Consider the following 11,214-nt stretch of genomic DNA (forward strand, 5'->3'; position numbering starts at 1 on the left):
AAGAAAACAGTTCTTTAAAAATTAGAGTGGAGCAGATAGAAGCTAATGATTTTATAAGAAACCAAGAAATGACAAAACCAAACCAAAAGAATGAAAAAATATGAAATATAATGTAAAATATATCATTGGAAAAATAACTGACCTGGAAAATAGATCCAGGACAGACAATTTGAAAATTGTGATAAAAAAGCCTAGACATCATCTTTCATAAAATTATCAAGGAAAATTGCCCCAATATTTTAGAACCAGACTTCAAAATAAATATTGAAAGATTCCATCGATCACCTCCTGAAAGAGATCTGAAAAGAGAAACTCCTAGGAATATTGTAGACAAGTTTTAGAATTCCCAGATCAAGGAGAAAATATTGCAAGCAGCTAGAAAGAAACAATTCCAGTATTGTGGAAATACAATCAGGATAGCACAAGATCTAGCACCTTCTACATTAAGGTATTGAAGAGCTTGGAACATGATATTCCAGAAGTCAAAGAAACTAGGATTAAAACCAAGAATCATCTACCCAGCAAAACTGAGTATAATATTTTATGGGAAAAAATTACATTCAATTAAATAGAGGACTTTCAAGCATTATTGATGAAAAACTGGAGCTGAAAAGAAAATTTGACTTTAAAACATAGGAATCAAGAGAAGCATGAAAAGGGAAGCAGGAAATAGAAATCACAAGGGGCTTACTAAAGTTGAACTGTTTACATTCCTACCTGGAAAGATAATATTTGTAACTCTTGAAACTGTTCTCAGTTTTTGGATAGTTGGAGGGATTATACACAGACACACACATAGATAGATAGACAGACAGACAGACAGAGAGAGAGAGAGAGAGAGAGAGAGAGGGAGAGAGAGAGAGAGGGAGAGAGAGAGAGAGAGAGAGAGAGAGAGAGAGAGAGAGAGAGAGAGAGAGAGAGAGAGAGAGAAAGTGTACAGGGATGAAAGAGGAATATATTGGGAGTAGAAAGGGAGAAATGGAATGGGGTAAGTTATCTCTCATAAAAGAGGCAAGGAAAAGCTTTTACAATGGAGGGGAAAAGGAGGGGAGGTGAGGGGGAAAGAGTGAACCTTACTCTCATCACATTTGCCTCAAGGAAGGAATAACATGAATACTCAATTTGGTATGAAAACCTATCTTACACTGAAAGAAATTAGGGGAAAAGGGGATAAGCAGGGTGTGGGGGGATGATGGAAGGGAGGGCAAATGGGAGAAGGGAGCAATTAGAAGCAAACACCCTTGGGATGGGACAAGGTCAAAAGAGAGAATAGAATAAATGGGGGAAAGGATAGGATGGAGGTAAATATAGTTAGTCTTACACAGCAAGGTTATTATGGAAGTCATTTGCAAAACTACACATGTATAGCCTATATTAAATTGCTTGCTGTCTCAGTGGGGATGGGTGGGGAGGGAGGAAGGAAGAGAAGTCGGAACTCAAAGTGTTAGGAATAAATGTTGAAAATTGTTTTGGCATACAGCTGGGAAATAAGAAATACAGGTAATGGGGTATAGAAATTTATTTTGCCCTACAGGACAAGAGAGAAGATGGGGATAAGAGAAGAGAGGGGTGTTAGAAGGGAGGGCAGATTGCTGGAAGGGGTAATCAGAAATCAAGGCATTTTGGAGTGGGGGAAGGAGAGAGACAGGGAGAAAGTTTGTAACTCAAAATTTTGTTGAAATGAATGTCGAAAACACAAAATAAATAAATAAATAAATAATAAAAGGGAAAAAAAGAGAAAAAGCTTTTTCTTGCCTCTTCTATGAGAGATAATTTGCCCCATTCCATTTCCCCCTTTCTCCTCCCAATGCATTCCTCTCTCACCACTTAATTTTATTTTTATAGATATCATCCCTTCCTATTCAACTTACCCTGTGCCCATATGTATGTATGTATGTATGTATGTATGTATGTATGTATGTATGTATGTATGTATATAATCCTTCCAAGTACCGAAATACTGAGAAAAGTTTTAAGAGTTCCAAATATTTTATTTCCATGTAGGAATGCAAACAGTTCAACTTTAGTAATTCTCTTATGACTTTTCTTTCCTGTTTACGTTTTCATGCTTCTCTTGATTCTTGTGTTTGAAAGTCAAATTTTACACTCAGTTCTGGTCTTTTCATCAAGAGTGCAGGAAAGTCCTCTATGTCATTGAATGACCATTTTTCCCCTGAAGTATTATACTCAGTTTTGCTGGGTAGGTAATTCTTGGATTTAATCTTAGCTCCTTTGATTTCTGGATTATTGTATTCTAAGCAATTTGATCCCTTAATGTAGAAGCTGCTAGATCCTGTGTTATCCTGCTTGTATTTCCACAATACTCGAATTGTTTCTTTCTAGATGCTTGCAATATTTTCTCCTTGACCTGGGAACTTTGGAATTTGGCTACAGTATTCCCAGGAGTTTTCTTTTGGGGGTCTCTTTCTGGAGATGATCTGTGAATTCTTTCAATAATTCTGGAATATCAGGGCAGTTTTCCTTGGTAATTTTTTGGAAGATGATAGCTATGCTCTTTTTTGATTGTGCTTTTCAGGTAGACTAATAATTTTTAAATTATCTCTACTGGAGCTATTTTCCAGGTCTGTTGTTTTTCCAGTGTGATATTTCACATTGTCTTCTGTTTTTTCATTCTTTTGGTTTTGTTTTATAATTTCTTGGTTTCTCATAAAGTCATTGGCTTTCATCTGCTCCATTACAATTTTTAAAGAACTATTTTCTTCAGTGAGCTTTTGAACCTCCTTTTCCCTTTGACTAAATCTGCCTTTTAAGCATTTTCCTTCTCTTTGGGTTTTTGGACCTCTTTTGTCATTTGGATTAGTCTATTTTTAAAGGTGATATTTTTCTTCAGTGCTTTTTTTTTGGGGGGGGGTCTCCTTTAGCAGGCTGTTGACGCACTTTTCATGATTTTCTTTCATCATTCTCATTTCCCAATATTTCCTCCATCTCTCTTATGTGATTTTCAAAATCCCTTTTTGGCTCTTCCATGTCCTGATACTTTTGCGTATTGTTATTTTAGGTTTTGGATGCAGAAGCCTTGACTTTTATGTCTTCCTCTGATGGTATGTATTGTTCTTGCTCATCTAAAAGAATGGAAGAAAATACTTGTTCACCAAGAAAGCAAGCTTCCATAGTCTCATTTTTTTTTCCCTTTTTGGGGCATTTTTCCAGCCAGCTACTTGACTTCTGAGCCCTTTGTCAAGTGCAGGGTATACTCATGGTATCTATATGTCCTCAGTATCTCCAAGGTGAAACAATCATGGGAGAGAAATTTGCTCCTCTCCTGGCCTATGTTCTGATCTGGGACCAACCACAAGCAATCTTCTGCCCATGATCTGTGAGTAGAATTCCATGTCCAGAGCCTCCACCAGCTCCACTAGCCAGTGCTCCTCCTCACCCCAGCAGAGTCACTTAGGGCTGAGACATAGATCAATTGTTCGATTCCCCCAGGGTCTTTGGGCTGAGGGCTCCAAAAATGGATGTTGCCACTGCCTGGGGCCAGGACTAGGGTAAGACCCTGTCCTCTTCTCATCCAGGTGAAAGAGCTTCCTCACTGACCTTTTAAGCTGTCTTTGGCTTTTGTGAGTTGAGAAATCTGGGAACTGCTGCTGCTGCCCATGATTCTGTGCCCTGAAGCCTGCTCTGGTCCTGTGCTTTCCATGTGGCCAAGGCTGGGCTGTGCTCCATAGATTGTGCTCTGCTATGAGACTGGTGTGATAGATCTTTCCTGTCAGCCTTCAAGGCTGCCTTGAGCTGGAAATCTCTTTCACTCTGTCATTTTGTAGCTTCTGCTGCTCTAGAATATTTTTAGAATCATTTTTACAAGTATGTTATGGACTATGAGAAGAGAGCTACTGCAGGTATGTCTTTCTACTCCATCATCCTGACTCCACCCCCCAATATTTCTTAAATGATAAATTTCATATAGATCAGTTTTTTAAGTTGAACTTCAGTAATTTCCACAAAGCAGTGGTCATAGAGAAGAGTTCTTTATAAAGAAATAACAGAGAAAGAATGTCAGTTAAAAAAGTAACTTATCAGAGGGTGGAGTCAAGATGGTGGAGTAAAAACAGACTTGCTAGAGTGCTCCCCCCAAACCCACTCAAATATTTGTCAACAATAACTGGACAAATTCTGAAACTGCAGAGTATGCAGAAGTGCACTCTGTACAGTTCATGGAATGAAGCAAATCTCCAACACAATGCAGGCTGGAAGGTCAACTGGAAGCATTTATTGCCTACTTTGGGAGCAGAGCACAGTCCAGCTTGGGCAGTACTCGCAAAGAAAGGATATGAGCAGGCCTCCAGAGAGTTGAATCCCTGGCACTTGTTGTAGTTTACAAACCTCACAACCCCAACTCAAACATAAATTGGAAGGTCAGTGGAAAAAACCTGTTGGACTTGTGTGAGAGAGTAGAGTGGTCCAGCCACAGGCCCAGGACATCAAAAGCAGTGGTGGAAACAGAGGCAGCGGCAATGGCAGCTTCTGTTTCTGGAGCTCAAGGTGTACAGCTTGTGGGAGTATTGAGCAGTTGACAGTATACCCCTCTACTTCCAGTGGAAGCAGAGAAGTACCTTGACAAAGAGTTCAAAAGTCAAGTAAATGGCTGGGGAAATGAGCAAAAACTGGAAAAAGAACCAGACTGTAGAATCTTACTTTGGTGACAAGGAAGATCAAAATTTAGAACCAGAAGACAGCAAAGTCAAAGCTCCTACATTCAAAGTCTCCAGGAGAAATATGAATTGCTCTCAGACCATGGAAGAGCTCAAAAAGGATTTTGAAAATCAAGTAAGAGAAGTAGAGAAAAAATTGGGAATAGAAATGAGAATGATGCAAGAAAATTATGAAAAATGAAGCAACAGCTTACTAAAAGAGGTTCTAAAAAATACTAAATAAAACAACCTCATAAAAAATAGACTAACCCAAATGGCAAAAGTGGTCCAAAAGCCAATAAAAAGAATGCCTTAAAAAGCAGAATTGGCCAAATGGAAAAGGTGGTCCAAGAGCTCACTGAAGAAAATAATTCCTTAAAGATTAGAGTGCAGCAGATGGAAGCTAATGGCTTAATGAAAAATTAAAAAAATTATAAAACAAAATCAAAGGAATAAAAGAAAAAGGGAGACAATGTGAAATGTCTCATTGGAATAGCCATGAGAGGAGAGACAGTTTACAAATTATTGGCCTACCTGAAAGTCATGATAGAAAAAGAGCTTAGACATCATCTTTCAAGAAACTGTCAAGGTAAACTGCTCTGATATTCTAGAACAAGAAGGTAAAATAGATATTGAAAGAATCCAATGGTGGCTGCTTGAAAGGGATCCAAAACAAAGACTTCTAGGAATATTGTAGCCAAATTCCATAGCTCCCAAGTCAAGAAGAAAATGATGCAAGCAGCCAGAAAGAAACAATTTGACTATTGTGGAAATACAATCAGAATAACAAAAGATTTTGCAGCTTCTACATTAAGGGATCACAGTGCATGGAATATGATATTCCAGAGGTCAAAGGAACTAGGATTAAAACCAAGAATTACCTACACAGCAAAACTGAGTTATAACACTTCAGGGGAAAAAATTGCCATTCAATGAAATAGAGGACATTCAAGCACTTTTGATGAAAAGACCAGAGCTGAATAGAAAATTTGACTTTTAAACACAAGAATCAAGAGAAGCATGAAAAGGTAAGCAGGAAATAGAAATCACAAGGGGCTTACTAAAGTTGAACTGTTTGCATTCCTACCTGGAAAGATAATATTTGTAACTCTTGAAACTGTTCTCAGTTTTTGGATAGTTGGAGGGATTATACACAGACACACACATAGATAGATAGACAGACAGACAGACAGAGAGAAAGAGAGAGAGAGAGAGAGAGAGAGAGAGAGAGAGAGAGAGAGAGAGAGAGAGTGTACAGGGATGAAAGAGGAATATATTGGGAGTAGAAAGGGAGAAATGGAACTAAACTAAAGTTGAACTGTTTACATTCCTACATGGAAAGATAGTATTTGTAAGTTTTGAGACTTTTCTCACTATTAGGGTAGTTGGAGGGATTTTGTAATGTACACACACACAGAGGGCACAGGGAGAGTCGACTATGAAGGAATTATATCTAAAAAAATAAAATTAAGGGGTGAGAGAGAAATATATTGGGAGAAGGAGAAAGGGAGTAATAGAATGGGGTAAATTATCTCTCACATAAAAGAGGCAAGAGAAAGCTTTTTCCATACAAAGGAAGAACAGAGAGGTGAGAGGGAACCAGTGAACCTTGTTCTCATCAGATTTGGCTTAAAGAGGGAATAACATGCATACTCAATTTGTTACGAAAATTTATCTTACACTACAGTGTGCATGTAGGGGGAATGGGGTAAAGAGTGGGTAGGTGATGAGAGAAGAGAGGGCAAATGGGAGGAGGGGGAACACTTTTGAAGAGGGAGAGGGTTAAAAGAGAGAATAGAATAAGTGGGAGGGGTGATAAAATGAAGGAAAATGTACTTAGATTTCACATGACTTCAATGGAAGTGCTTCGCATGACTAGACATATGTAACCTATATCAAATTTCTTGCCTTCTCAGTGAAGTTGGATTGGGAGGGAGGAAAGGAGAGAAGTTGGAAATAAAAGTTTTGAACATGAGTGTTAAAATGTTTTTACATACATTTGGGAAATAAGGCATACAGGCAAAATCTATAGGAAAATAGAGGGGAAGGAGATAAGAGAAGGGAGGGATGTGATAGAAGGGAGGAAACATTGGGGGAAGGGATAGGCGGAGTACACACTGTCTTGGGATGGGTGGAAAGCAGAGATGGGTAGAAAATTTGGAACTCAAAATCTTGTGGATGTGAATTTTGGAAACTAAAAATTAATTAATTAATTTTTAGAAAGAAAATATCACAAAACAACCTCACCATTACTTGGCACATGCATACATTTATTGTCATCATAGAAAAGTTCTTAAAAATTCTATACTTTATGATACTGAGAGCAAAATGTAAAAACTAACAAACAGGCGTTGGAGAATCGGCGGGCGGGCAGGCAGCCGCGCGGGGGGAGGGGATGTCGGTCAGTGAGCTAGCGGCTGAGGAGAGGAGCTGCGGCGGCGGCGCCATGGCTCAACAGAAAAACCTTGAAGGCTACGTGGGATTTGCGAATCTCCCAAATCAAGTATACAGAAAATCTGTGAAGAGAGGATTTGAGTTCACGCTTATGGTAGTAGGAGAATCTGGATTGGGGAAGTCGACGTTAATCAACTCATTATTCCTAACAGACTTGTATTCTTCAGAGTACCCAGGTCCCTCACATAGAATTAAAAAGACCGTACAGGTGGAGCAAGCCAAAGTTTTAATCAAAGAAGGTGGCGTTCAGTTATTGCTCACGATAGTGGACACTCCTGGGTTCGGTGATGCTGTGGACAATAGTAATTGTTGGCAGCCTGTTATTGACTACATTGATAGCAAATTTGAGGATTATCTGAACGCGGAGTCTCGGGTGAACAGACGGCAAATGCCAGACAACAGGGTGCAGTGTTGCTTGTACTTCATCGCCCCATCAGGACATGGCCTCAAGCCCCTGGACATCGAGTTTATGAAACGCTTGCATGACAAGGTGAACGTCATCCCCCTCATAGCCAAAGCGGATACGCTGACCCCTGAGGAGTGCCAGCAGTTCAAGAAGCAGATAATGAAAGAAATTCAGGAGCATAAAATTAAAATATATGAATTTCCAGAAACAGATGATGAAGAAGAAAACAAGCTTGTTAAAAAGATAAAGGACCGTTTACCTCTTGCTGTGGTTGGTAGTAACACAATCATTGAAGTTAATGGCAAGAGGGTCCGAGGAAGGCAGTACCCTTGGGGTGTGGCGGAAGTTGAAAATGGTGATCATTGTGATTTCACAATTCTAAGAAACATGTTGATAAGAACCCACATGCAGGACCTGAAGGATGTGACGAACAACGTGCGCTATGAGAATTACAGGAGCCGCAAGCTGGCGGCTGTGACATACAACAGTGTGGACAACAAGAACAAGGGACAGCTGACCAAGAGCCCCCTGGCCCAAATGGAGGAAGAGAGAAGGGAGCACGTGGCTAAGATGAAGAAAATGGAGATGGAGATGGAGCAGGTGTTTGAGATGAAAGTCAAAGAGAAGGTGCAGAAGCTGAAAGACTCGGAAGCTGAGCTCCAGCGGCGTCATGAGCAAATGAAAAAGAACTTAGAGGCGCAGCACAAGGAATTGGAGGAAAAACGGCGTCAGTTTGAGGATGACAAGGCCAGCTGGGAAGCACAGCAGCGCATCTTGGAGCAGCAGAACTCTTCCAGAACTTTGGAGAAAAACAAGAAGAAAGGAAAGATCTTTTAAGCCCGTCAGTGACCACCAGTATGTGCCGGCCTGGACGTCAGTGTTTGTTGGATCCGTTTAACCAGTTTTGCACCATTTCTATCCATAATGATGGATTTAACAGCATGACAAAGTTTTGTTTTTTTTTTTTTTTTTTTTTTTTTTTTCCGGTTGATGGAGATTAAGATGCCTTGAATTGCATAGCGGTGTCAGGTACTTGGAAGGGAACATCTCTAAGTACTTTCCAATTTTTTTTTTTTTATTAAACAGATGTCTTCACTTAAAGCAAAAGAACATTTTACTGTTGTACAATCATGTTCTGGTGATTTGATTGTTTACAGGATATTCCAAAATAAAAGGACTCTGAAAGGTTTGTGTGGAGGAGAAATCGCCATGCTCTGATACAAACTATGCTTGTCTCTCCCTCCCTCTCTTTCCTCTCTCTCCCTCTCTCTCTGTCTCTCAGAATTCTCTGCAGATGAGAACATGACCTAGGCTAACACAGCTGACCCTCTTTTTTTTGACACTTCCATTGTTAAAAATATACATGGAAAAAACTTATAAGCTTCCAGTGCACCTAAAGCTTTTTTATAACAGCCCTTTCTTGTTTTGGATTCTTTAAATATATGCTCTTCTCAATTTAGTGACTTCTTTAGCCAGAAGACTCTCATTACTGCTTCATTTTTGTAATAACATTTAAATTAAGATATTTTCCGTATATTGGCCCTGCTAAAATAGAATATAGCGTCTTTCATATGGTAGGAACCAGTGAGTAAAACTTTCCTTTAACTCCCTTTTTACACTTTATGGTAAGTAGCCGGAAAAATGCATTAATAGGTCATTTCTAGACAAAAATGTGAAATTAACTACCAGCTTGTTTCTACCTGTGTGCAGTCTCTTCTTTATTTTACTAGAAATGGGAATCATGGCCTCTTGAAGAGAAAAAAGTCACCGTTCTGCATTTAGCTGTATTCATATATTGCATTTCTGTATTTTTTGTTTGTATTGTAAAAAGTCACATAATAAACAATATTGTGATGTAACAGTTTGGTTTGGAGTATTTTGCGAGCAGTGATGATGGGGCATTAACCATGTGGGGCGGAGGCCTGCAAGGAGAGGATCACTGATCAATGGCCATCGCTTACCTGTCCTGTGCACTTTGGGCCCATTTTCAGGTAGCTCTTTACCGTTGACTTATCTGTATTACTTTCTTGTAAGAAAATTGCCAATTCAGGTTCAATATAGTCACGTATTCCTAGAGCATAGATTTTAGATATCTTGTAAAAAGTAAAATGTTACTAATTTTTATTTATTTTTTCTTCCTGTGCTATTCTTCATATAATAAAATGTCATCTAGTTTAAAAAAAAAAACAAACTAACAAACAAAAGACCTAAATGATGACTGTCAGATATGTATATAATGTTAGAATAAATTTTAGTCTAATTTCAATTTTCTTACCAACTGCAATTACAGTGGGCCTTACCCAATTCCTGTTGTTTTTTACTCCCTTCATAGAGTTAATAATGAATCTTTTAACACGAAAAAAAAACTCAACAGTCGTTTAATTAAAAAAAAAATCATGGAAACTTAGAGTTGGAAAATAAACCAGAATCCATTTATTCTCACTAACATCTGAAAGTAACTTTTTTGCCTCTCTAAAGAGAATCTCCTTGTTGTCATTCCATTTATCTGCAGCTTTAAATCTCTTGGTTTCATTTGTTGTCATTTTTGTTGTCATTATAGATGGGGATCAGTTTCTCTACTAGTATACTAATTTCTTGGTCATAGGACAATGATTGCCATTATAGGTAACACTAGTTAAATTAATCATGTGCCCAAAGGAAAATTAAGTAAAAAACAAACAAAGAAAACACCAGAACCATGCCACGAGAGATTTAATCTTCTTACATTACTGTGCCCCAGAAACATAAAAATTAACTTGACAATATGAGGATGATTGTAGCTTATATCTGTTGCAAAAGATGAAGAAAAAAAGAAATTTTATGAAGGATTTAACAAGATCTTCCAAATAAAGTCAATTTTCATTCTTCCTAACAACCATGGTGATATAAGCTTGGCAGAACAGTGCAAACCATATTATTAAACATGGGAAGAAGAAATAAAAGGTAAAAATCAACTTACACTTGTAGAATACTTTAGAAGTATTGCATCTCTAAATTATAATTATTATCTTCAATAAAAGTTGGAAGACGCTGGATATGTCAAGCATCAAAAATTGTAAAAGATAAATAGTGCTATCTTCAAGTAGACAATAAATTATGTATTACCAATGCAAAGCCATTGCAGAATTAGCTACCCATACATGTTAACTGGGTCATAATTTGGCCAAAATTAATAACAAACTAAAAGAAAGAAAGAAGAGATGTATTTGACTGTAGGAATTGCAATTAGACCTGCTTAAACAGTCAACTCAGAAAAATGGGAAATAAATAAAAGTTCATTTTTCCTCTTATCAGATATAATAGTTTTACTTTCATTAGCAAGTATATGCATTTAAATATGTAAAGAACCAAAAACTCAATATTAAAAAACCACCAAATCAAACAAAAAACAGAAGGATGATTGCGATGTCTCAGTAAATGTCTCTGTTTTACTCATTGAGTTAAATTCAGCCAACATATTAAACACTAAGTAAGGCACTATGTTAGGTATTGGGGATAAAAACACAAAAATGAAATAATTCTAGCTCTCAAGATTGCTTTCTACTGTAGAGGGAGAAAATTAAAAGATAAAATTATTACATATGTACACTATAGCAAGGTAGTAACAAGTTGTCTGAGGTATTGAAAATGAATTTTGATGTTATCTTTGATTAAGTGTTGGTGGCTAGTACATGTTTTGTTTTTGTTTCTGCCTTTTTTTAA

At 37.8% G+C, this 11,214-nt stretch overlaps 1 pseudogene; it reads left to right on the forward strand.

Moving 5' to 3' along the window:
* Nucleotides 1-6,913: 6,913 nt before the first annotated feature.
* On the forward strand, nt 6,914-9,373 carry LOC140504196 (septin-7 pseudogene; annotated as a pseudogene).
* The last annotated feature ends 1,841 nt before the right edge of the window (nt 9,374-11,214 follow it).

This window comes from Notamacropus eugenii, chromosome 1 (genome assembly GCF_028372415.1).
Source record: "Notamacropus eugenii isolate mMacEug1 chromosome 1, mMacEug1.pri_v2, whole genome shotgun sequence".
In the NCBI taxonomy this organism is placed as follows: domain Eukaryota; kingdom Metazoa; phylum Chordata; class Mammalia; order Diprotodontia; family Macropodidae; genus Notamacropus; species Notamacropus eugenii.